This window comes from Leucopleurus acutus (genome assembly GCF_964270905.1).
Source record: "Leucopleurus acutus genome assembly, chromosome: 1".
In the NCBI taxonomy this organism is placed as follows: Eukaryota; Metazoa; Chordata; class Mammalia; order Artiodactyla; family Delphinidae; genus Leucopleurus; species Leucopleurus acutus.
The window spans coordinates 162,162,485-162,187,329 of NC_139142.1; positions in this window are offsets into that span (position 1 = coordinate 162,162,485).

Below are 24,845 nucleotides of genomic sequence, written 5' to 3' on the forward strand. Positions count from 1 at the left end.
ACTGCTCCCAGAGGTCACTGCAATGGCTTTCCATCTGCGTTCCCTGCTGTGACCTGCTGGGCTCAAATCCACTGTCCTCACAGGGCCGGCAGTTGTGTGTTTCTCTCCCCTGTTAGTCCAGCAGCTTCCTCAGTAGCAACCACATCGTGGTTATGAAGGCCTGGTGCCTCTTAGATGCTTAATAAACACTGAGTGAATGAAGGATGAATAAGTGATGTAGTTATTGGGATTGGGGAGGGGCAGGGGATGTTTTGTGATCACGGGTCCTTGACCCGCACAAACATCCTGCCTTTCCTCCATGACCCTGTTTTACTCATCTGTAAAACGACAGTGGTGATCTTATTTCTGAGGTCCAATCGTGGATCCAATTTCCCCCCGATTCATTTACATCTGTCTCACAGTTAAGCAAACACCTTAAGTGAGAGGGATCTGAGGGGTACTTTGCGAGAGATCACCCTTCCCTATGAAAGAATGTTTTCCTTCTTATTTCATCGTGTTCCTTAGGTCTCTTGTGAAGTGGGCATGGGCTATTGCTGATGGGACAGAATACAAGCGAAAAGCTTTCTAATCTGGTGTGTGACTCTCTCTCCCTTTCATCACCTGGCTGGGTCTCTCAGGCTCCATGATTCAGATTCAAGTTAAAGAGTGTCCGAACAAATCTGCTTAGACATAAAAATCAATCAAAGAAAAGGAAGAAAGACTGATTTCAAGCTACAAATTACATAATTCAGGTGGTGAGTACATATGGCTTCCTCCTTTAAAGACTGTGGAAGGTGGAAATCTGAAGTGTTAATTCAACAGTTGAAGGAAACGACAATAATGATTATGCCAGGAAATTTCTCCCTGTGTAATGGTTGGGAAAATGTGCTCAGATCACAGATATAAAAGTTATATACTTTAACTTTTTTATGCCTAAGACCCTTCCTGAATTCAAATATTCTGTCCTCTTGCTCCCAGAAGTATATTTAATGGTCAGTTCAGTTGGGATAATATGGTCATTGCGTGAACAGATCTTGGAAAGTTTTGATAAATTCATACCAGGGTTCTCTTGCTTACAAGAATAAGATAAGTATAATATTAATAATAATGTCTGGGACTTCTTAAATTCCTCCTATAAGCATATTTCCAGTTTCCTAATGGAAAAATCTCTGCTTGAAGGCCATCAATTATTCCAAGCTCCAAAGCCATAATTTTCCTGGAAAACAGAATCCTCTTATTTGGGATCCCATTTCTCTCTGTGTTGCGTCTAAATGAGACTGGGCCATCTGAGCAGTGAGTAGCGCTGGGGGAGTATTGGCTGTTGGTTAGGGTGAAACCATATAAAAATTGTTAAAGTGTGTTTGGACAAAGGGGATTGAGCTATGCATTGTTCACCTAATTATTTCTGCCGGGGAAGTAAAGTGAGAGCACAGCTGTTTGGAGCAGAGTAACACGGCAGACCAGGGGCCGCATGAGAAACGGTTATGGAAAGAGCATGAGTGTCATATGTGGGGATGACCCTTGAGAAGGTAGGTGTGGGGGTGGGAGCCTGCAGTCTATGTGTTTACTGTTTTGCAAGCTCTCTTATCTTCATTCCCTTTAGCCATTTTGTAGCTCTAGCTTCTCTGTTGCCTGTTACTGTATCTTTCTTTCATTAACCAATATCTCCCCTTACCATCTTACTAATGACTATGTCATGGAGAATATTGCATAATCCATATGACACCATACTATCCCTGCCCAAGGTGGAATGGGTGGAGAGGTTGAGGATCAGGGCAAATGAGTTGATGGAAGAAAGTCAATGATTCTGATCGGGAGGGTGGATCCATGGAGCCAGAATGTTGGGGGTCGGTGGGATGGACAGTGTCAGGCATCTATCAGGAGATGGGAAGTCAGAAAATGACTGAAGTCGGGGTAGTGTCCAGGTTAGGAAAATGCCTAAGCAACTGCCCCCTAGTGGTCAGGAGGTCAGGGGATAGCTAGGAGGTTAAGGATCCCCAGATGGGCCATCCAGAGACACAGTCTTGATGAGGTAGAGTGGGGCTTACAAGTCATTCATTGTAACAATAGTGAAAGAATCAATGCTTATCAATTTTTCAATAAATTGAGCTAGATTCAAGATTATGTCTCTATGAAAACTTACTGACTTATGTTCTGATGTACATTCCTGAACTGGAGAAAAATGGTCAGGGGTACAGATAAACACACCAGGAGCCACAGGGTCTATCTTACAACAGCCACTTCCCACAATGAAATTTCTTCTAATAGCTGCAACAATAAAATATTGGGTAGCATTTTACTTCCACAAATTTTTTTTTATGATTTCATCAAAATCTGAGGGGCATGTATATGGAAATAACAAATGTCGGGCGTGTAGCTGAAGGGAAATGTTGAGAACTGCCAATTTAGTGTCCTGAACTGTGGCAGTGGAGGCAGACTGGGAGGCAGCAGGTGCTTCTGCTCTTGGCTTTCAGGATTTTGGAGTTCAACATTGGTTGATATCTGGGTCATAGACCAGTCGGGAAGGTCAACTACTGCACCACCGCCTTCTATTCCAGAATATACATCTCTCACCCTTGTCACTCTTTCATGCTGTAGACACACCCGGTTTCTGGGTTCTGTCATGCCTTCCTTCACTGTGGTCTGACATTTTCTCTTCGCTGCCCCTTGTCCTTAAGCCTCCCGCTTGAGGCAAAGTCTGGAACCTGACCATCCCTTTCTTACAGTAGTTTCTCTCCTGGCAGCCGCTCCCAATTCCATTCTACCCTCCACTCTGCCACCCTGCTAATCTTTCTGGACTGTCCCTGGCTTCCTGATGCTCCCCTGTTGGAAAAATTCAGCAAAACACGGTGAGATGGAAAAAGCCCCCAGCAGGTACATCCCTGGTTTCTCACCCCTTTGCCCTCATCTTACTGTGTCGCTGAGCAAGGCATCTCCTGTTTTGGGACCTCAGTGTTCTCCTCCATGATATGAAGTGACGCCATTAGCAGAATGTTACGAACCTTGATTCCTCTGCTTAAAAGCTCTCCGTATCTGCCCCACTGACAATTTTAATACAATATTGCCTGCAATTTTTTATACACCTTTATGTGTTCATCAGAGAAATTTTGGAAACGTAGATGAGCACAGGGAAAAAAATGAAGGTCGTTGTAGTTAGAAAGGAAATGCTTGCTTTCAAACTAGGACAGGACACCATCTCTTTGTGCAAATCTCTTCCCCTCTTCTACCTTCAACTCCATTTTAGCCCTTTCGCTCTCCCCTTTGGCCTCTTGGAGGATGGTAACATTATGGGAGACTGAGTAATAATAATATGGTGGTTAGAGAAACAGGCTTTCGAATCAGAGAGGTCTGGGTGATGCCTAATTTCATCGTGGCCTAGCTGACCCTTGGTGACAATGTTTCTAAGTGTCTTTTACTCCTTTGTAAAATGGAGATAATAATAGTATCTTTCTCAAAGGCTGGTGAGGAATTTACCATATGGCATGGCACATAGTAATAGCTAAATAAGTGTTAGCTCTGAATGAGCTCAAGCTTTCTCTTTATGCATCTTTTTCCAGTCTGGTTCACAGACCTCCCAATGACCTTACAGGGATTACTACGCTGTTTGACCTTTGGTTTTTACCTAATCCTGGGTCTTTTTTCCTGGCCAGCCAAATGCAAACTTCTTCAGTGGTGAACCCTGCTTCTATTTCTTTTGTCTTCTTAAGGAAACCAGACAAAACGCTCGCCCAGTAATATTTTGGGAGCAATGAAATGTTAACACCAATTAGACGATGCTATGGCATTCTCCCAGCCATAACTAAAATCGTGGTGAAATTGTTCTTCCCAGGCTTTACCTCTTTGCCTGCTACTCTGCAGATTCTTTATCTTGATAGACATCCTCTGACACCTGAGGAGCCCTGAGATTTGGGATTTGGTGACTCTTGAATTGGCTGCCTGAAATGTCAGAGTTACCCCAGCCTCTCTCCCTTGGGGCCAGGAGATGTTTTCATCCTTCCAGCTCATGGTGAGTCTGGGAATGGCCATCCAGAGGCTCAGGAATGGAGATGCTGCCCTCAGAGAAGCTGGGGAGAGGTGATTTTGCAGTGTTGTCTGTGAGTTTATTTGCTGTCCATCGTTTGTCATGGCCACATGAGGGTATGATGGGCAATTTCACTGCCCTCAGCACACTGTGGGGAGATCTGTCCCCAGGGGTTTTAATTTTGGAGAAAAACCCCAACATCACACGTAAGGTGGAAAAGTTTTATTTATCATACCTGCTATGATAAAAAAATTCTAACTGATGTTTGTATAGAGTATCTATTTGGGGACTGATACTGGAAGAAAGCATCCTCTATCCCCTCCCAGTGTGTAGAACGGACAGGGAAGAGGCTGCAACAGGAGCGGCTCGGTCTGTAATTAACTCTGCCAGCTGAGGTTCTTACCCTAAAGGGAGGGGGTGGGCAAGGTGAGGGTTCAGGTGTCAGGAATGGAAGGGGAGGTTCTGGACCTGCATTCTGCAGCAGCAGCCTGTGCTCCACATTTTCTTTGCATCAGAGAAGCCTCCTCATTGGCTGTCTCCCTAAGGATCAAAATCTCCCCATGGAGATTTTCTCTTCTGTGTGCCCTTCATTTGGGTGTCCAGGTGGAAGTTGACCGCAGGCTCATCAGAACTGGAGCTGCCTCTGACTCCAATCTGGTTCTCTGACTGCACAGTTCCGCTCCACTCGGGAGGTTGGAGGGTGCTGTGCATTCATTCCAGCTCATCAGATGCACTCTAGTTTGGGGGCCCATCCATCGCCCCACCTTGCTATGTGGAACCCAGAGCTCTCCAAATGCCCGGATCGCAGCTGTGACTGGGTATTTTCAACACTGCTCTGTGCGTACCGAAAATCCAGGGAAGGAAGCTACACAGAAGGCTTTGGAGAGCAACAAGAATGCACATGGAATTATTCATGTTTGAGGAGGGGATGGCGAGACTTTTGCTCAGGGTCTGAGCAGAACAGAGCCAAGGGATACAAGGGATCTGGTCTCTTAGAGACCCCTCCAACTTTGTAAGGTTCTAAGTCTAATTCAGAGTGAGAATGGGAAGGGGCAGGCTGACCCGGTAGAGATCTGCTCCTGTTTATTAGAAAGAACCAAAATCCAGTATCATGTACGTGGAAGGAATTGTTCTCAGATCACAGTGGTCTCACCCCATCAGGCAGGGGAAGGGGGCGCTGGGAGGCTGTGTAAGGCCTGGGGGTGCTGGGACAGGAGGGTGGCCTGGGGGTGGGCAAACCAGGGCTGACTCAAGGCTGGTGTTGCGAACAGATGTGGGCTCTGAGACACTGACACTTATTCTAGACTCATTCACTTGAAGGTCCGAGGCCACCTGCCTACCCATGTCCTTTAGGGCTCAGCTCATGAGGCTGAGTTTCCAGGGAAGTTATCCGAGGTGGCTCTTGGCCACTGGTTTAACTCAACACTGCAGGGACGGCCACTATTCATCTTTATACAATGTTCTATTCATCCTTAACACCCCTCCAGTCCTCGTGGGTGCCACTTTCAAGGTTTTCATGATCCTGTTAGATAAGACATTCACTCCCTTTCCTGACTCCCTCTTATTTGGATCATTGGATTTCCTTGCCCATAGAGAATGGTCTTGGGGTGAATGCTTGTGTTTGTTGCTTGAATGCACTACAGTCATAGACTTGGTGCAGGATGTGAGGGGCAGATTTATTTCCTTTGATATTTTGCATCAGCGGTACTGGCGTTATACAACAAAGGAAGTCTTAGAGAAGTGCTATCAAGGGGAGCTTATACAAAGACACCCCCTGGAATTCTGATATGTCCTCACTGAGTTGCAGTGCTGCAGTGAGGCACCATCACTGGTCGCCGAGGTGAGGAACATGGTGGGGGAATGTTGTTTAACCATCTCTGGGGTTAACTGGGTGTAAGACTAGCCATGCATCACCCCAGATGCCTCTAGGACATGCTGCCGCTGTATCTATCCCTCACGGTGTTTTCAGAGGCACAAGAACTGCAGTATCCAAATGAACATGAAGGTGGCCCAGGGCATGGATATTTTTGCTGTGAGAGTAGGAAGGCTTGAACCGAGGTCTCAGGTGTCTTGAGGTGTCAGTTCCTGCCTCTCAAGTGATTAAACATTACTTTTCACGTCTTGTATATTTTTGCGTAATCCTCACAATATAGGGGTCGGTATAATGTTCTATAATCCTTATAAAATGTGTGACAGGTACAATTAGCCTTACTTCCTACATTCGGAGACCAAGACTCAGAGCAGAAAAGTGACTTTCTCAAGTCACAAACTTCATGCTGGCAGAGTCTTGGGCATGAGTTTCTATTTCCTGATTCTCAGGTACATGCTGTTTTTGCTAGACTCAAAGTATTAAAGAACTGAGACTCTTTATTTGGAAGTAATGAGGGATTCCAAAAATAGCCTTAGCGGTGCTTAACAGATTGGAAAGACCAAAGGAACTGAAGCCAAAGAAGATTGAGAGAGGTGAGCTGTTTCATTGTATAAATTTTCATTAACTTAGTTAATAACAATTGATGCTGCCTTTATATGTGTCTATATATTAATTAAAAATACTTGCGATTTGATACAAGGTCAAAAATGACACATTGAATTGTTTCTCAAATTGTGCTAACCTCAGATGAGAATCTCATGGTGATCATGATTTTGCAAAATTGATTAGATAAAAAGAAATGCATCCAAGTGTCAAAGGCTACATTAGGAATGGTTGCTAATGAGCTCGATGTCTCAGAGCTGCCTGGCTGGGGGCACAGTAGGTGCTAAATGAGTGATGATGGAAGGCTCGGTTGGCCTTCCATCCCAGGGAGCATGGTACTTTAATGTGTGAGCTAAGATGAAATTCTAAAATTGTATCAGCCTATAAATTTAAAGGCTCATTTGGAAAAATTTCAAACTTACAAAAGGTTAAGAGAAGAGTATAATAAATCCCTACATAGCCTTCCTCAGCTTCGAGGCTTATCAATATCCTGTTATTTTCATTTTCTATCCCTTTAACACAAACACACACACACATACACATTATTTTTTGGCTGGAGAGCTATACAGGAAATTCTAAGCATTGTAACACTCACCTGTGAATTTATCTGTATGTATCTTCAATAGAAAAAGACTTAATATATATGTATGTATATATATATATATATATATAAAAAACTACAATATCACCTTCACCAAAAATAACAATTATCATATCATTTACCTGTGAATATATATGTATGTATCTTCAATAGACAAAGATTTTTAAAAAATAACCACAATATCATCATCACAACAAAAATAACAATCATTCCTTAATATCATAGAATACCTCTTTCGTGTTTAATGCTCCATGATTGTATCAAAATGCTCTGATTCTTTTTTATAAATAAATTTATTTATTTTATTTGTTTATTTTTGGCTGCGTTGGGTCTTCATTGCTGTGCGTGGGCTTCTCTTTGCGGTGGCTTCTCTTGTTGCAGAGCGCAGGCTCTAAGCACGTGGGCTTCAGTAGTTGTGGCACGCAGGATCAGTAGTTGTGGTGCACAGGCTTAGTTGCTCCGCGGCATGTGGGATCTTCCTGGACTAGGGCTCAAACCCGTGTCCCCTGCATTGGCAGGCAGACTCCCAACCACTGCGCCACCAGGGAAGTCCCAAAATGCTTTGATTCTTTTGGTTCGATTCTTCCAATTAGATTTCAAAGAATGTCTTCACACTGCATTTCGTTGGTCCAGCTCTTATATCTCTTTCAATTTATAATAGTTTCTCCTCCCTTCTAAGAAAAAGAGTTTGACTAGATTCAGGTACTTTAACAAAAAATACTGTGAACTTCCCTGGTGGTACAGTGGTTAAGAATCCACCTGCCAATGCAGGGGACACGCGTCCAATCCCTGGTCTGGAAAGATACCACATGCTGTGGAGCAACTAAGCCTGTGTGCTCTAGAGCCCATGAGCCACAACTACTGAGCCCGCATGCCACAACTACTGAAGCCCATGCGCCTAGAGCCTGTGCTCCACAACAAGAGAAGCCACCACAATGAGAAACCCATGCACTGCAACGAAGAGTAGCCCCTGCTCTCCACAACTATAGAAAGCCTGCACGTAGCAACGAAGACCCAGCAGCCAAAAATAAATAAATAAAATAAATAAATTTATATAAAAAATACTGCATAGGTAAAATTTTGGACTTCCTTTAACCTACAACATTTTGAAAAAATTCTATGTTTCATTAGTATGCATTGATTCCAGGTCCTAATTCTTGGGCAAGATTGATCGCGTGAGGAATGTTTTGGGAAGATGACATGGAGACATGGTCTTTTATCATACCTGATGGGTCAGACTTGTGGAAATCACAGCCATCCAGGACACGGCTGCTGGGAAAGGGAAGTAGACTACTATCCAGTATCCACCGGACATAACTATCATAAAGTCTCTCAGGAAGGATTTTAGGGCAGAGGAGAGGCCCTAATTCAGGGCCTATTTTCTCTTGCTTTACACACAGTTCTAAGAAGTTGCATTTTATTTTGGCAACCCACAGTAAATATGAAATGGAAAATTAAAAGGAGCAGGTAGTCCAGAAACATGAAAAGAGCTGGATGACAGCTACATGATCAGGGAGAAAACAGAAGAACTAGAGAAGGCACAGAATCTAGGATAAATTGATATAGAGGCCAAGAAAGTTCGTCTTCCTTTTAGTGGGTACATCATGCTTGTCTGTTTACTTGCATTGTCTATTTTAACGTCACACTAACGTTCTGAGGTAGGTACTATTATGTTCTGTATTTCATAGATAAAAACATATTCAGAAATTTTCCTAAAGTTACCCAACTGGGAAGAAAATCCCAAGGAACACTGTCTCATTGCCCTGTGATCAAGTACAAGTTGTGCATAGGTATGCCCGTGACCCTGAGAGAAGAAAAATTGAGGCCCTGCATCTCTTGGTTAAGCAGGCAAGAAACCACATGATGTGTTTTGAAATGTACTGACCTTCCCCCAAAATGGGAAAAATAAAATGTTTGTAAGCACTTTAAACAGCTTCAGGTTTCTGGAAAATTTATACACACTGAAGTCCAGATATAAATGTTTAGAATTTGGCACTCTAAAAAGTTTTGCAAATCAGAAACACAGAGATGTTATACCAGTAGTTAAATTCATGGATCAGTTTATCTTGAAGTGTTACCTGGTAACATTTCAGTGATATTGATGTTGTCAGTTTTCTCTGTCAGCCTGGACTTTTCCTGTGGTTTTCTAGAATTTTCAGTGAGGCATTTGACTGCCAGAGCCAGTAAGCTCTACTTGAGAATCTAATTTTGTCTTTTCTCCTCTGTAACTCAAGATTGGATTAGTTAGGACTGGGATTCCCCATCACACCCTGTAGATGATGGTGACTATTAAAGAAACGATCTCTGCAGGGGTTTCTTCTTGCAAAAAAGAACATGATGGGAGCCTTTAGTTTGCATACATTCTACATGATGTACATCTTAACCAGTTCTTACTGAAGGTCAGGAATTTGGGGAAGGTAAATACTTCCTCATCAGAAATGACACCTTGGACGTCACCCCAGCATCATGTCAACTGTCTGAGACTCAGTCTTCTAGAGCCCAACCTGAGAGTCAGGACACAGAGAATTCAGGTTTGAGATCATCCTCGGGCACATCCAGCACCATTTGGGGCAACTTAATGAAGGGACAAAAACCTCCCAATTCATAGTCCCTAGGTCTTCAGTAAATAATTTTTGGTGTTCATAGTGATGACTCTAAATGAGCAAGCCATGTTAATAGGGAAATGGTTAAAATAAACAAAAAACTTTGGTTACTTAAAGAACTTACCTTCAGGGACTTCCCTGGTGGTCCAGTGGTTAAGACTCTGCCCTTCCAATGCAGAGGGTGCGGGTTCGATCCCTGGTGGGGGAACTAAGATCCCACATGCCGCGTGGTGTGGACAAAAAAAAAACAAAACAAAAATCCTTGCCTTTAGCTCTCTGGACAACTTAACAATCCAGCAATGATTCATTTCCTGACCATCCCAGCTAACCAAAGTTTTATGCTATGGTGCTTTTAAAAAAAAAAGCATCTTTTGTTTCACCAGCAGAGAAATTCTGAACTAGTCTCACCTGCCAGGACATTTCTTCCGTGCTTTTGACAATTTTCACAGCATATGGATTCTTCATTTCATTCTCAGACACATCAGTTAATTAGCTAATTTGGGCTTTGATTCACATGTATTAAACACCATCATTTTTGAGCACACAAAACCCCCTTTATGTGAAATAAATGGCATTATGTCCAAAAGAATGGTGTTAATTATCTTTTGCTTGGGAGGAAAAGACAGTAATTAGTTTGATATATATTTTTTCATTTGTGGACTTTAATGCCATTTTCACCGCTGAAGGAAAGGTGAATGACTGTGGCCAGTCACTGCTCCTGGCTTTTTGTGACTCTGACATTATATGAAAGGAGTTTGGGGAAATGAAATGGAATAAAAGGGCCTCAGTTGAGTACATGGGTAAGTAGTGTTCTTAAGACTTCAACAAAATCTAAAAGAGTTTGCAATTCACATAGCTTTTCTGCCAAGAGGGATATTTTGAATAGTTGGCGGAATGAGGAATTCAATGTAGATTATTCTGGAAAAGACTGGAATTTAATATAACATTTGAACAGGTTATATTTGTAACAATAAAATACCAGGGGGAGAATGAGACCATTTAATTTCCAGCACACAGAAGACACATAACGTTTCTAGAAAGGATGAACGCACCATAGGCTGCTGTTTCAGGCTTCTGTGCTCATTTTCAAAAGGAGCCTGGGAAATTTCTGCCATTCTTTGGAATTCGAGGCAGTGGCAAACCTACGGTCAGATGTGATGGATTACACAGCCAATTTGCTTGAAGTTTGTGGTTCATTAATCCAGCTCTTTGAATTTCAAAGAACCGAGGTGATGGCATTTGGAATGTACATCACAGAAAATTAATGGGGTTCCTTGGTCAGAAGTGAGAACTAAGACAATGTGACGGGGAAAATGGGGACTGGTGTTACTAATGGTTGAGGGGTGGGACTCCTGGTTTCCAATGGGAAAGCCTGCCTAGCCATTCAGGGCCTCTCCCCGCCCCCATCCCCCTTGTAGGCTCTGAGGGAGCCCTATTTGGGGGTCAGCCTTGCCAAGAATGAGAAAACACAAAGCACTACTTATTCAAGTGGTTCCCAAGAATTCAGCAGCATCAGAAGCAGTTAAAAGTTTTAGTCTAATTCACTATAGTGGAACTGACTGGTTCCTCCTGGCTCCAGTTCCACAGCCTACCACCCGGTCTGGGTCACGTTGGCAGTGCTGGTGGGAGCCCAGCCCATCAGGGTGCTGTTCTGGCACTGGATGCTTCCAACGGTGGACTGGACTTCAAAGCCTGAGGCAGAGTGGCAGAAAGGAGACTGACTAACTGCCAAAGAGGCAGGCTGGGAACGTGGGCCAGGAGGGGGTCTCGGGAAAGAATCCAGTGAAATTAGTGAATGGGTAGTGCATGGCTTGCGCTCAACCAAGCTGGGTGCTAGGTACTATCACAGTTCATAGGATCATTACAGCAACTGTCTGTGATAGCAATAGAAATATAGCCCCTGGCGCAAAGTGGTTGCTCAACAATTTTATTTTTTGAATAAAAGCAAAAAAAGAAAGAAAAAAAGCCCAACAAAAGCCAAAAAACCTAAAAACTCCCCAAAACTGTTCAGCTGGGTGATAACATTGTCCTTCCTTTTCAGATGAGAAAACTACAATTCAGAGACTCGCTCAGATAGTAAGAGAGTTCTATTCTTTTGTAAGCTGCAAAAATACGCTTCAAATGTTAGCTTTCATTACTGTGTCACGGAATATGCCCATTTCCTTAAAGCCTCTGCCTCTGGAAGTGCCTGAAACATCATAGCAATTCAATACCTATTTGCTGATTGAATGACTCATTGACCATTGGGCAAGAGGGGCTGATGGTATCGTAACTGGATTGTCATCTCACAGGAAAAGAGATGAGGATTTCCACGCACATATACTATCCACCGTGCAGGGTGAGTTTCCAACACTGTGTAAGAAAGTTGAAGCTAGATATCTATTAAGAAAGACGAGGTGAAATTTTTCAGGATGATTTTGGAAATCCTAACTCTGGCTTAGGACCCCTTGAAAACTGCATTAGGAATCAAAATGAACTGGTATTTTTACTGGCTAACAATATAATCTGAAAGAGTGAAAAATTTTCTGTTTGACAGTGCAGGTTGGGGTTCTATCTCATATTAATGGTCAAATCTAATATGGATAGTAGTTTTTGTTGCCTATATGTTTATTAACATTTGAGGGCAATTTGAACTTGATAGCATGTTTCAGTGCTTCCTCAAACGGTAATTACTCTTTCATTGTAAATACATTTATGATATTACACATATATTTCAAGACATACTAAAAGGAAATTTGTTAAAAAAAATCTGAACTGCTTTGTGCATTCTTATTTCTAGCCTTTACTTCCACTTAGAGTCTGATAGTCTTGGATGTAGCCACTAAAAGTTGGTCAATAAATTGCAGCTTTTAGAACCCAGGGAGAGTAAGCTGAGAAGAGAACTCCAGGATTCTGTGTTCATTCACTCCTGGTGCCATTTTCCTGGGAGAAAACCCAGGTTTTCTCTGTCCATTTTGGATTCTTATTTCCTGCCTGGAGTTGGGGGTCCTCACGAGCACTGATAGGGTAGAAACTCAGCTGTAGGTAGAGAGTCTCTGTATGTTTTCAACAACAACAACAACAAATTTAACATGGAAAATTTCGATCAGTACAAAATATAGAGAGAATAGTTAAAAAAAAGTTTTAAGTTGAAGTATAGTTGATTTACAATGTTGTGTTAATTTCTGCTATAGAGGGAATCGTTTTTTGAACCCCACACACCCTTACCCAGATCTAACAATTATCACCATTTTGCCCATCTTGTTTTAATCTCTTTCCCCCATTTATTTTTTTCTGCATTATTTTAAAACAAATCCCATATCATTTCACCTGTAAGTAGTTCAACATAAATCTCTGTTAGCTGCAATTATCGCACCCAAAACAATTAACAATCGTTCCCTTCATACCATCTAATACCCATATTAACATTTCCCTGATTGTTTTAAATATGTCCTTTGTGGTTGGTTGGTTCGAATCAGGATCAATCACTGAATGTTTTTCCTGAAGCACAGACACCTCCCTGGGGGGCTACCTCCGGTGTCTTTCTAGGTTGGGAGACTAAAACTAAGGTAACTAATGTAAACTTGGGATCTAAGGCATTATGGTTCCATCTGCTAGGTTGCGGCCGAGTGGAGGGAGAGTTAACTCGAGAGGACTAAGCTGGCCTCTTGGGCTGCATTGGGAGAGGGTACCTGAATGGACCGGTCACAATCCCCAAAGGGCAGAGTGGTCTCATTCCTAATTCTAGAAGTGGACTGTGCCAGGTCACTCCATCCTGTGGCTGCAAAGACAGCAGTGGAATCCTCTAGAGCCTAGTGGGAAATAGCAGTCATTCCAGGAGAGTCACTGTAAGAAGACAACAAAATGTCAGGTCTTGTGGGTTGGGGAGGATGGCCCCAGGACCCCAGCCCAAAGAGGAATATTTGTTGGAAGTAGAATAGCAGGCAAAGAATGAAACAGAAGGGACTGGGTTGGAGATGGTGGGTTTATCCCGTGTTGGAGAGAAGAAAGAGTGTGACTGGTTCCACAGCTCTCCCAGGACACTAGCTATCAAGTGTGTTTGGAAACAAGACTATTTGGTTCGTGGAGTAGGAGCCCAACAGTGGCATCTGGCCATTGGATGCCAGTTCGGGAAACAGGGCTTCATTTCATGTCCCACTGGGGGAAGGAGAAGTAGACAGGAGGCAGCCGTGCATACCCTGCCCATGCTGAGATTGGTCTGGGAACATGTGTGAGCCTTCAGCACAAGCAGAACAGAGCACACGGGTGGAGTTCACAGAAGGTGGCATTTGCTACAGAAATACGTTTTCCAAATGACATGTTACTAATCTGAAAGAATTAGAACTTGTCTCCTCAGATACATCAAGAGATTTTGTCCATATTACTGTCCATATTACATAATATAAGTAACATCACTAAGTGTAGAAATAATGAAAACTGGATACAGAGTGAAGTAAGTCAGAAAGAGAAAAACAAATACCATATGCTAACACATATATCTGGAATCTAAAAAGAAAAAAAAAAGGTTCTGAAGAACCTAGGGGCAGGACAGGAATAAAGACACAGACGTAGAGAATGGACTTGAAGATATGGGGAGGGGGAAGGGTAAGCTGTGACAAAGTGAGAGAGAGGCATGGACATATATACACTACCAAACGTAAGGTAGATAGCTAGTGGGAAGCAGCCGCATAGCACAGGGAGATCAGCTCAGTGCTTTGTGACCGCCTGGAGAGGTGGGATAGGGAGGGTTGGAGGGAGGGAGACACAAGAGGGAAGAGATATGGGTACATATGTATATGTATAACTGATTCACTTTGTTATAAAGCAGAAAGTAACACACCATTGTAAAGCAATTATACTGCAATAAAGATGTAAAAAAATAACAAAACTAGAAAATAGTTCTAAAGTAGCAAAGAAAAAAAAACTGGCATTTGAATAGTATTTCATAGTTCTCAAAACATTTTCACAAACATTAATTCTTTCATCCTCACAAAAGCCCTGTCCATTTAAAATTGGCTGAAATTTACTGAGTTTTGACTATATGCCATAATCTGTGCTGGCTGATTTTTATATCTTGCGTGAGCCTCTCCACCTATCCCTTTTTTAAAAGGGATTTTGCCTCTAAAGTCCCTTACTTGTTGTATTGGATGGGGTTCATCTCAAGAATCAGAATAAATAGATAATTCATGTTCTACAGGGACTTGGCTTATGTGATTAAAGACACTGGATAGGCCATCTCTGCAAGGCTGTCTCAGTCCACTGCTAGAACTTGAAGCCCCCAGGCAAGTGGTCAGGAAGGGGAGATCACAAGCAGGCTGGAACCCCATGTGCATAAGCTAGAGTCCCATAAGGATGAACTGAACTCCACATCTGTACTTATTGCCTCTGACCTTGGTGATAAGGATATCCTGCAGGAGCCAGAGCCCTTCCTCATGGCGCTGGACACACATATCCCCGGCCCAGGAGTCAGGGACAGGGAAGGAAAATTCAGGGGGAGAAGAGAGCAATGACAAGACCAGCTGCTGCTTCACATCAAAGAGGTGAGTCAGCTGATCAGCAACAACCTCTGTGCTACAAAATAGCTGCCGCTTCCCTTCTGTCTTGCAACTCTCCCGAGAGACTCTTTCTTGGAGCCCATGCTAACAGGAAACACACAACAAAAGGGAATTCTGGGAAATGTAGTTCTGAGTGGGCACAGAGCCGGCACACCTGTTCTAAGATGTGCACAAGGTGGGGTGGTTCAGTGTACGGGGCAGGGAGTGGGGGTTGACCTGCAGTAGGAGGGGTTGCTCTGTAGCACTCAGAGGGAAGTTAAGGTCAACTAAACCTTAGTGACCACGTTAAACCTTCCACTACTGCAACAGGAGCTTCGTGTCGTAGGACCCGCTTTCCTGATGTATTCTGCTAAATTTTGTGTGAAATGGGGCAGCGTGTCCGACACTTGAATAGTTAGCAGGGAAGCATGGAGTCCTGGCCTACTCACACTAAAGGGTCTTTCATTCATCCAGCAACTATTTGTTGGCTCTGGTGGTGTTGCTCTGTTCCTTCTGCTTCTCAGGGGACCATCCAAGTTTACATGGAGGAACAGCTGAATCTTTTGGTGTCCCAGCTGTAAGCAGCTAATTGTCACCAATGCCTTACCCCAGCAGGCCCGTGCCTGGAAGGCTGTTTGCCTCTACCAGATGGGCACCTACCCTGTCATGGTAGACACTTGGCTGTGGGAAATGTCTTCCTGAGCAAATGTGGTCTCAGGTAAAGAACATACGAGGGCCAGCCCAGCTCTCATCCAACTTGGTGCTCAGGCGATGTGCTCTTTGGGAATCTGTCACCATGCACCCTGCAGGGTGAGGGGAAGGAACTCTGTCTCAGCTGGTGTGAAAGTATGTGAGTGGGCAGTTGCTGACATTCCCTGTCCATCTTTGCTGGGATAGGCGGCCTGGAGCCACCTTTGAAATCAAGAACAGAGACTAAACGGCCTGGTGGGCGTCCAGAGGGCCCCTGAAGATGCGTGCACGGATGCTTGAATCGCGGAGCCTATTACACGGCCCAGGAAGCACGTCGGTGAGCTGGGCCTTGGGGGCCCAGGTGGCTCTGAGCACCTTGAGCAGGATTACAGGCCCTGCCAACACGCCTGGAGCTCAGAGTGCTGACATGGGTATGTTCCCTGGGAATTCCTTGCCATTTGTAATCTTTGTTCTTTGATCTTTGCTTAATGGAAAAGAAAGCTTTGTGTGCTCACTGGAGGGTCTGGCGTTCCAGGCTGGGAAGTGGAGCTCAGGCAGGCAAACCTGAAAGCAGCACTGAACTGGTCCAGGACTGCAAATTAGTATATTCTACTTTGCTGGCAGGCTTTATTGATTGACCCAGGGTGGGTGATGATTTTCCAGGCATTTTACATAAATAAATCTAGATAATGGTATCTAATGTCTCACTCTCTGTCCCTGTCACAGAGAAAGGTAGGGGGGCATTCTTAGAAGTTCAGACATATGCTTCAGCTGCTGAAAAATAGGCTGAATCTTGGTGCCCGGGAACAGGGAGCTCCAGACGCAGATGGGGCTCTTGGGAGGCAAAGGTGTCATCTTTTAAAAAAAAAGGCAATTTCCTCTTCTGAGAGGATTTAGTTATTCTATGCATTACCTCTGAATTAATCAGTTGCGGCCCTGAGCACCGAGAGTTTGCATTGATCACCAGTGGGGACATTGTAGAGAATGAGTTCTTTTTGGGGACCTTGGATGGAGATGCTCTTCTAGTTCATTCCAGACAGCTCTTGTGAAGTCAAAGATGACGTGGCTTAAGGGTTTTACAGATCCTGGCCTTGCAGACCCTTTGCTGCTTCTGAGCAAGCCCACCTCTCCACCAACCAAAGACATTCCAATCCATTCCAAAAAAAAAAAAAGGTCTATTAGTTAAAAAAACAAAAGCTGCTAAATAGTTCAGACATCACACAATCTAGAAAGGGAACATGATATATATATATATATATATATATATTTTTTTTTTTTTTTTTGCGGTATGCGGGCCTCTCACTGTTGTGGCCTCTCCCGTTGCGGAGCACAGGCTCAGTGGTCATGGCTCACGGGCCCAGCCGCTTCACAGCATGTGGGATCTTCCCGGACCGGGGCATGAACCCATGTCCCCTGCATCGGCAGGTGGACTCTCAACCACTGCGCCACCAGGGAAGCCCGATATAGTTTTTAAATCAGTTATCTGCCCACTCTTTATCATACTTCTTTTCCCTACAAGTTTTGGGCTGTGGATTCTTTGATTTCCTTTTCACATGACAAAGATTTTGTAATATATTTATAGAGAGGCTTTAAAAATCAAATGTAAAGATGATGCAGTCTTCCTTCTAGCATGGTTGATCAAGTTGGCTTTTTATAACTGAAAGCTTAGAAACGTTCCTCTTGGCTTTGCAACTGTTTATTGGTAACATGGTAAATTTTTAGGATGGTTGACAAATTTGAGATACCTTTGCCAAGTTTCTTCCAAATGTGTGCCTTTTTTTAGCCAGGAGGACAGTGTCGTGTGCCCACTGCAAGTGAGGGTTCCAAGCAGCCTGGGGTGTTAACGGACGAGGGGTCAGTTGCACTTTGTCTGGTTCTCGCAGTGATGGTGATGCCGTGTGCCTCCCCACTGTAGGGTCAGCCCTGCTCTGGCCTCTAGAACGATCCTTAAGTAGGAGGATTTTTAGCAGCCCCATCTTCCTGAAGCACTGGCTCTCATTTGGGTTCTAGACCCACTCCTGTTCTGCCAGCTGGGCCTCTGTTTGAATTGGGTACATAACATTGTCTAACATTCCAGCCTTCTAAGAAGGCAGGCCAGTCTGGCTACTAAGCCCTCCCTCTCTATAGCCTCCACCTGGACACCCTCTTTGTGAAGGATGCTGTGAGCTGCCTGCCTGAATTTCTGAGTATGTTTCTCTCCCTCATATATGAACTCCTTGATGGCAGAGGTAGGTTTTTTGTGATTGCATGTTTGTGACCTCATCAACCAGAATAGTATCTGGCATAAAATTCGTACTTGGAAAATGTAAAGGAATGAATGAATGAATGAATTAGACATGGAGGGTCAGGCCAGCTTTATTGCCAAAGAGCATTTAGGAGCTCTTAAAGCAATAGGCATAGATGCTTCTGAGCTTGACGGGGAGGATTTGAGGGCTGAGCATGGGGTATGTGGGTATCCCTGTATTTTGCTAGGGCTGCTGTAACAAAGTACCACAAATTGGGTGGCTTATGGAAAAGAAATAGATTGTTTCAGAGTTCTGGAGGGTAGAGGTCTTAAATCAAGGTGTCTCAGGGTCATGGTCATTCTGACACCTGTGGGGGAATATCTCCTTGTCTCTTCCTAATTTCTGGTGGTTTTCTGGCAATTTTTGTCATCCTCTGGCTTGTAAATGCATCATTCCAATCCTCCGTATTCACAGGACATTCTCCTTGTGTCTCTTTACCTCATCTTCCCTCTGTGTGTGTCTGTGTCCAAATTTCCCCCTTTAAAAAATTTTTTTTTATTTTTTTAAACTTTTTAATTGGAGTATAGTTGATTTACAATGTTGTGTTCATTTCTGCTGTACAGCAAAGTGACTGAGTTATACATATATATATATATATACATTCTTTTTTTTTTTTTTTTTTTTTTTTGTGGTACGCGGGCCTCTCACTGTTGTGGCCTCTCCCGTTGCGGAGCACAGGCTCCGGACGCGCAGGCGCAGCGGCCATGGCTCACGGGCCCAGCCGCTTCACGGCATGTGGGATCTTCCCGGACCGGGGCACGAACCCGTGTCCCCTGCATTGGCAGGCGGACTCTCAACCACTGCGCCACCAGGGAAGCCCTATACATTCTTTTTTAAAAATATTCTTTTCCATTATGGCTTATCATAGTCATGTTGGATTAGGATCCACCCTAATGACCTCATCTTAACTTGGTTAATTCTGCAAAGACCATATTTCCAAATAAGGTCATATTCTGAGTTACTGGGGGTTATAATTTTGACACATCCTTTTTTTAAGGGGAAACAATTTAGCCCATAACAAGCCCCACAAGCTTTCACCTGGGTGTTTTGGACATTTCCATGACTTTCAGGGGATGAAGTGGGGATGGGATGTTCTCAAGGACAGGAGAGCAAAGATCCTGGATGAAGTTTCTCAGTATTAGCTGGAACATGGGTTAGTGCCTATTCAATAATGGAAGAAAGAAAAAGAGAGTGAAAGAATGAATGAACACATTCTGCAGTGTACCATCCTATGGAGATATCCTTGTGATTTCATCCTGGACACTCAGTATCATGAACTTGCCGGGACAGATGGTTTCTGGATGCTTTGGATATGCTGCTGCCAGGTTGAATTCTGGATGCCTACAACTGGGAACCAGATAGACCTGTGTTCAAATCCTGGCTCCGCTATTTTCCCGTTGTAGGTTGTAGGACAAGTTACCTCATCTCCAAGAATCTGCGATTTCCCATGTTGAGATGAGAATGGCGATAGTAATCTTATAGAATTGTTTAGCATTAAATATGATCATATACATGATACACGTAGCTTAGAGTGGGCAGAAAGGAAATGCCTGGTAATGATGAGAAGTCTACTGTTATTGTCATATCTGGCTCTGTCTGTCTCTTCCATGGCTGCCCTCCTCTAGCTTGTTAATCTGGTTCTGATTCCTTCCACACTGCCCCTTCCTTCTAGCGGGAGTTGATCAGGCTACGCCTGGCTATTCCCAGAAATAAGGTGATCAGATGCCCAGTACCCAGTTAGGCAGGAAGCCTGACTTCTGAGCCAGATCTTCAATTAAGTGCCTCTATGGAGACTTCCCCGGTGGTTCAGTGGTTAAGACTTTGCCTTCCAATGCAGGGGGTGTGGGTTCGATCCCTGGTCGGGGAGTTAAGATCCCACATGCCTCTTGGCCAAAAAAACAAAACATAAAACAGAAGCACTATTCTAACAAATTCAATAAAGACTTTAAAAATGGTTCACATCAAAAAAAAAAAAATCTTAAAAAACAAGTGCCTCTGTGGACTAAACTGTGTACTCTCTCTGTCCCCCGAGTGTCTTCATTTGTGAAATGAAAAGGTTGTTGGTCTAGTCCTCTCTGTGACCCTGTCAGTACCTAATTCATGTCCTTACAAATGCCGATGAGAATGGTTATTGGTGAGTATTATTCTGCTGTAGGACAATATTTTTACTTGTTGTTACTGGCATAAGCATGGTGTTAAGACCTGTGGCATGAACAACGATATAAGAACTCTTGGATTACAGCATACCCCAGAGGAAAGGGAACACAGTGTCTCAGACCCGACTATGTTTCATGCACTCTGCTCTATGCTTTGTGTACAATATCGTATCACATACACACCAGAGCCTCTAAGGAAGGAGCGGGGCGGGAAACTGAGGTCTATGGAAGTTACATAACTTGCTGGAGGTCTCAGTGCTGGCAGGTAAGAAGGCCAGAATTTGAACCTAGGATGCCTGACAGTCAGGGACCTTTCCAGGTCCCTCTGGGAAGGCAGCTGGACCCAGAAGAACTGAGAACAGCGAACAGCCACGTGTCCACCCCCCCCCCCACCCTTCCCCCGTCCCCGTCCCCGCACAGGCGCACAGGGGTGGGAGCTGCCTTGGGCTTGAGCAGTGGTCTGTTCAAGTAAGTTCTTATGAAAGCAACAGGCTCTGACTAAAGAACCAGACTCTCCCATCGGCCAAGCTCCTCTGCATGAGAAAACAGGCTTTTAAGAGGGTAATGAACTCAGCCTCTAAGAGAAGTGAGCAGGCAGCTGCTGGAAAACATTCCTGTGCAGATTTAGCCTTAGCTTCAATGCCCCTTGCAACCTGCTTCTGCGAGCAAGGAAATGGCCTCACACTAAGGAGGAAATATCTGCCTTCCTTCGACCCTAAACCCTGGGAGTCATTCTGGCCATCCAGAGAGGTTCCCAGGCCATTTTCCTTTAAGTATTTACACGAAGCAAGTGCTTTTTGCTCATGAACACTCCTTCTCTCAAAAGGATCTTAAAATGGGACTCGACTCCTTTTCAGCTGAAGTTCAGTTAAGAAAATAAAGGCCAACTATTTCCATATTGCAAAGTGACATGGTAGTGGACTGACAAAGGATGTGATCAGAAACTGGTTTTGGAGCCTTAAACCCATACCCACTGGAGAGCATCAAAAGGGGCATAAAGTCAGGACGTGAGAAGTTGGAAAGGTGGAGAGGGGGGTAATTGGAAATTGGAGCATTTCTTCGGAAAGAGCTGCGCAGTGACTTTTACCCTTGATGGCAGAGGAGCAGCGGATACTTTCTGATCCCAAATCTATTGAGAGGGATGCTAGTGGGAATTCTCAAAGATTTCAGCATGCATCCCCTGGTTCTTGAAAACCACAGAGGACTGACATCTATCTCAAATTTGGGAATCTACAGAGCGAAAGGCTGTGGCTGGAGCTGTCAGCAGGTGGCTCAGTGAACAGAAGGCTGCCTTTGGGAAGTGATTCTACCCCCACTGACTGAGGGCAAATAGGAGTTATTTCCTGTGTGGATCGGGGAGAGAGAGAAAAAGTTGATAAGGGGCAGTCACCCAGAGGAGTGAGAAGAAAAAGGCTGAAGTTGTACCATGGTATGCCCAGGAGTCAAGGGAGAAATTGTAAGTGATCAGCCAGAAGAGATACATTTGTCTACATCAAGGGCACTGTAGCAACTCTAAACAGGACCCTTATAATAATAATTCATACTTGTATAGATCTTACTAAGGGCCAAGTGTTCTTATCACTAGTTTAGTCCTCAATAACTCTAGGAAGCCTATACTATTTTCCTCTTTATTTTACAGATGAAGAAACTGAAGCACAGAGAGGTCAAGTGACTTGCCCAAGGCCACGCAGGTAAAAGTGGCAGAGCTGGGATTCAAATCCAGGCAGTCTAGGTCAAGAGTTTACACTTTTAATCAATACGCTGATGCTGAATCTTCTAGTAGCAATGAAGCCATTACATAGTTCTGTTAGAGGAAAATGTTCAGTTTCTCTGCCAGAACTCCATGAAGGAAGCTGGGATCCTGGGTGAGCTCATCCTGGCTGCCCTATACTCCCCGAGTCCCCGATTCGCCCTTCACTTGGCAACACCTCCCACCTTCTCTCAGCATGTTTCCCTAAAGGGCTGCGCTGGGGACGCTGTCATCTCTCCTCTTGGCCCCCAGCCAACTCTAACCTCTGGGGCCTGCGGAACTCAGCACAATCTCCAGACGCTTCCTTGTGGCCCCTGCACCTACCCAAGTCCAGTCTCAGCAAGAGCCCCTGGGAATTCTAGCTCCCTAGAAGCTACAGGTTCAAGTGTAATGCTTTTTGGTGCTAAAGTCAGGGGAGACTCGTAGCACTTTTCTATCAACTTTATCTCCTCTTCCACTGGCTCTGAGCCCTCAGTAGCCTGAGGCAGGAGACAGCTCTGATGTAGGAGGAAGATGCTGTACCTGGAGTGGGATGATCTGGGAGGGTCCTGAGCTCTGTACCTGGTACTCAGGTGCAGGCACATATGTCTCCCTGCACCTGCCCCCACCCCCCATGCCATGTTATGTCTGCTGGAGGTCCTTGGATAAGAGAAGTCCTTAATGAAAGTGTTTTTGAGAAGACATAAAAATCTAAAAAAATGCATATATATAGTATATACACAAAAATGTGTAAACATCTGCCTTCATATAAAGATTTATATTTATTTGTATACATGTCTATGTGTATATATATATTTATGTGTGTGTATACGTTCATATAACTATCTCTATATCTATCTGTATAGCTACTTTTTTCTCTCTCCCTCCACCGCCCCTCCATTTGCAAGATGAAACAGAGAATTTAAAGTCACGGGTGGTCCTTGAAGTTGTAATCCAACCTCTTATGAATGAGTGAGAAAACTGAGACTCAGAGATGCTAAGTGATTTACCCAGCATCACACAGCCAGGCACTAGCAGGGCTGGGACTGGTCCAGGCGTCCTGTCTCCTCCCAGTGCACTGCTCCTCCCCCCTCGCCAGCTGCTTCTGTTTCCCAAGCGCTGAGTATGTTCTTGGCAAGGTACTAGGCACTTCTCCAGTGTTGCCTCAGCCAGCCTCTGTTATTTTTCATTATTCCTCTTTTTATTTTTATAAATTTTAAAAATTTTATGTTGGAGTATAGTTGATCTACAATGTTGTGTTAGTTTCAGGTGTACAACAAAGAGATTCAGTTATACATATATAGGTATCTATTCTTTTTCAAATTCTTTTCCCATTTCAGTTATTACAGAATACTGAGCAGAGTTCCCTGTGCTATACAGTAGGTCCTTGTTGGTTACCTATTTTAAATATAGCGGTGTGTGCATGTCAATCTTACACTCCCAATCTCTCCCTTCCCCCCACTCTTCCACCATGGTAACCATAAGTTGGTTCTCTAAGTCTGTGAGTCTGTTTCTGTTTTGTAAATAAGTTCATTTGTATCATTTTTTTTAGATTCCACATATGAGCGATATCATATGCTATTTGTCTTTCTCTGTCTGACTTACTTCACTTAGTATGATAATCTCCAGGTCCATGCATGTTGCTACACATGGCATTATTTCATTCTTTTTAATGAGTCAGCCTCTGTGTTAAGAGGAGGATACTGAAGGGCAGATGGTTAAGGAACCTAGAAATACAATGGTCTGTGATAGAGCTTCCAGATCTTTCTAATTCCAAAGACTGAGTGCTTCACAGGACACACAGGCCTCCACCTCGTGTGCCAGCTCCAGTTGGCTGGTAGTGGCTGCATGGAGTGCTTGGGGGCTGGGATCTTTTGAATGTGGCCTTTAGTCTCTGGGACCCTGGTCTGTATCCTGTTCACCTCACTCCTTGCAGGGAGCCATTTGGAATTCTCAACTGAAAGGCTGCTTCTCCGAGCCCTTGCTGCTTGGTGGGCTCTGAACTCCAACTTTACTCCTTTGAAGCCCTTAAGATGCCTACATTTTGTTCAGCCTTTCCCCTACCAGTCACTGCACTGGAATTGGCAAACGCTGCAGTGGGAGAAGGGCTCTCAAATGATGGCTCACCCTGCACTTCTCTTCACTGTGGGCTCTCAGTCCCCCAAGTCCCTGCTTCCTTGGCAGCTCTCTGATGCCTTCAAACAGGTATTTTAAATATCTTTTATTCCTCCAGTTGTTTTAGTAGGAAGGTCATTCTGCCACATGCTAATCCACTTTTACCAGAACTCCCCTACATTAAGATGTGGAGAAACCAAACCTGGAATTTCGATGCTAATCGAGTCATTTGAGAAATTGGCCTCCTCCCAGTGACTCTTCCCTGAACTAGGCTGTACCTCTGAAACCTCTCTTATCTTTCAGCTAGGTTACGCTGGCACTTCCATGGTGGAGCTCGGGACAGCCAGCATTCTCTTTACATGAAAGACAATGGACACAATTTCTCTGGTGTTGGGGCCTCTAGCCAGCAAAGTTGGGTGAGTGTTACAATGCAGTCTCCAGGCAGAGCTGGCCATCTCAGAGAGTAATTGCTTCCCCTTCTATCACAAAGCTTTACATCCCTGGTTCATAGCCAGGTGCCCAATGGCCACAGCGATGCTCACATAAAGCCTGTTAAGTCCACTTGGGTACAAGTTGACCAGGCAGGAGTGTGAGCAGATCTCAGGATGGTAAATATCTGCCCCCATCATTCCACTGTCACCCTGTGAAATCTTCTGAGAAACATACCATGCAAGAGGGGC